This window comes from Rhinolophus hipposideros, assembly GCF_964194185.1.
Source record: "Rhinolophus hipposideros genome assembly, chromosome: 3".
NCBI lineage: Eukaryota > Metazoa > Chordata > Mammalia > Chiroptera > Rhinolophidae > Rhinolophus > Rhinolophus hipposideros.
In genome coordinates this window covers 51,251,427-51,254,237 of record NC_138049.1, presented here as the reverse complement: position 1 = coordinate 51,254,237, position 2,811 = coordinate 51,251,427, and the positions used below count along the sequence as shown (strand labels likewise).

The 2,811-nt window shown below is 40.7% G+C and overlaps 1 pseudogene across 1 annotated transcript; it reads right to left on the bottom strand.

Moving 5' to 3' along the window:
• Positions 1-324: 324 nt before the first annotated feature.
• Positions 325-2,290, bottom strand: LOC308494260 (heat shock cognate 71 kDa protein-like; annotated as a pseudogene). Its single transcript has one exon. The product of its transcript is annotated as a heat shock cognate 71 kDa protein-like (transcript).
• Between the last annotated feature and the right edge of the window lie 521 nt (positions 2,291-2,811).

Sequence of the window (2,811 nt, the reverse complement as noted above, 5' to 3'; positions counted from 1 at the left end):
GTAGAAATGCTGGAAATGAAATCCGGACACCAATTCCTGACAGGTACTAACCACCACACTAGTGCAATAAATAGGGATATATACTTTTTTTATGGTGTCAATTTAAAATAGTTTTATTTAAGATAGTGTATTTTCCACTTTACAATACAGTGCTTACAAAGTTCATCGTTATTTCCTTTCCCTGTGCACATATTCCATATTCAAGTATCAAGAATGACATTTTTTTATAGCAGCTCAACTTTAAAACTGTTATGAAATTTGCTACAAATTTGAATCCGTTCATATTTTGTATGGAACAATGCTAAACCTATGCTCAAGTTTGGCTTAATCAACCTCTTCAATAGTGAGCCCAGAAGAGGCACTACCAGAAGGATGGTCCCCGCCACCAGGGAAGGCTCCAGACATCTCTCCTGGCATGCCTCCCTCACTCTGGTACAGCTTGACTTTTCCCAGCTCTTTCTGCTGATGTTCAAATTCTTCCTTCTCTGCAGTCTGATTCTTATCAAGCCAGTTGATGATTTCATCGCACTTGTCAAAATCTTCTGGTTGTCTTCATCATTGATCTTACCTTGGAGTTTTTCATCTTTAACAGTTGCTATCATGTTGAATGCAGAGGACATAAGTGAATGCTTGGAAGACACCTTGTTGCACTGCTTCTCATTTTCATCTTTGTACTTCTCATTTTCCTGGACCATGCGCTCAATGTCTTCCTTGCTCAGATAACCCTTGCCTTCAGTGGTGGTGATCTTGTTCTCTTTTCCTGTCCTCTTATCCACATCAGAGACACCGAGGATGCTATCTGGCATCAATATCAAAAGTGACTTCAGTCTGAGGAACACCAGCAGGTGCAGGAGGTGTGCCTGTGGAGTCAAACTTGCCAAGCAGGTTGTAATCCTTGGTCGTGACCCGCTCACCTTCATAAACATGAACGAGCGCACCGGACTGGTGGTCAGAGTAGGTAGTAAAGCTCTGTGTCTGCTTGGTAGGAGTGGTAGTATTTCGCTTGATGATGACAGCCATGACTCCACCAGCAGTTTCAATGCCAAGGGAAAGAGGAGTGACATCCAACAGCATCAAATCTTGAACATTTTCAGATTTGTCTCCAGGTGGATGGCCACCTGGGAATCTGCACCATAAGGAACAGCCTCATCAGGGTCGATGCTCTTATTCAACTCTTTTCCATCGAAGAAATCCTGTAGGAGTTTCTGCATCTTGTGGATACAGCTAGACCACCAACCAGGACAATATCATGGATCTAGGTCTTGTCGAGCTTGGCATCCCAAAGAGCTTTCTTTACAGGGTCCAGGGTGCACGGAAAAGGTCAGCATTCAATTCTTCAAATTAGGCATGAGTGATAGAGGTATAAAAGTTATTCCTGCAGAGAGCGAATCAATCTCAATACTAGCCTGGGTGTTGGAAGACAGAGTACGCTTAGCATGTTCACAAGCAGTACGGAGGGAATGGACAGTCTTCAGGCTCTCATTGATGTTCTTCTTATGCTTGCACTTGAACTCTGCAATAAATTGTTCGACCATTTGGTTCTCAAAATCTTCTCTACCTAAATGGGTGTCTCTAGCTGTAGATTTCACCTCAAAAATTCCATCTTCAACTGTGAGAATCAACACATCAAAAATGGCATCTCCTAAGTCAAAGATTGGCACATTTCTTTCAGCTCCAACCTTTTTGTTTAAGTCGTAAGCAAGAGCAAAAGCACTTGGTTCACTGATTCTAAGCACATTGAGACCAGAAATGGTTCCAGCATCTTTGGTACCCTGACGCTGAGAGTCACTGAAGTAAGCAGGTACTGTGACAGCAGCATTGGTAACAGTCTTCCCAAGGTAGGCTTCTGCAATTTCCTTCATCTTTGTCAAAAACATAGATGATACTTCTTCTGGGTAGAAACTTTTTGTTTCTTCTTGCTTGTATTCTACTCAGACCTTGGGCCTGCCAGCATCATTCACCACCATAAAGGGACAGTGCTTCGTATCAGATTGAACAACAGCATCACCGAATCTATGTCCAATCAGGCACTTAGCATCAAAAGCCGTGTAGATGAGGCTCATTGCAACTTGATTCTTTGCAGCAGCTTCGTCAATTGTTCGGTATCAGGAAAAGCAACATAACTTGGGGTGGTTCAGTTTCCCTGATTATTGGCAATTATTTCCACTTCCCTGAACTGGAAGACACCCACACAAAAGTAGGTGGTGTCAAGATCAGTGCCAGTTGCAGTTCTCTTAGATATGGTTGCTTCAGTGTAAGCACGGCTTGCAAAGAAGATAGATCCTGACATCTGCCCCTGCATTCAATGAGCAATAAACAGGGATTTGAAAGTTACCAAAAAAAAGGGGGGGGAATAATTTGTGCACTAGAATAATTTTCATGCACTCAAAAATGCCACGTGATTGTGTGATTAATCATGACAGTAAAACAATCAAATCTGTACTTTATAATTATGAGAATGAACTTAGTGATTTATATAAACTCAATGAATGATGCAAATTTTTAGTCTGTGATATGTATAAACAACAAAGTACAAGTCATTTGTAAACAAAAATCAACAATAGAGTCATAACTATTATGTGCTTAACACCTGAGTTTTGCAAACACAGGTTTCTTTTCGTTAAATGCTTCCTTTCAATAAACAAGAATTATTATCTCATTGAAAATTTCAAGGACCACAATTAAGAATTAGATTTAAGTATGTGATAAATGAATCATTGGACACCTAGATCACATTTTGGCTGTAGAGAATTGGCGTAATTACTGAGCACAGAGTCACTCCTGAGTTCTAATTCTATTTATACAACCTAT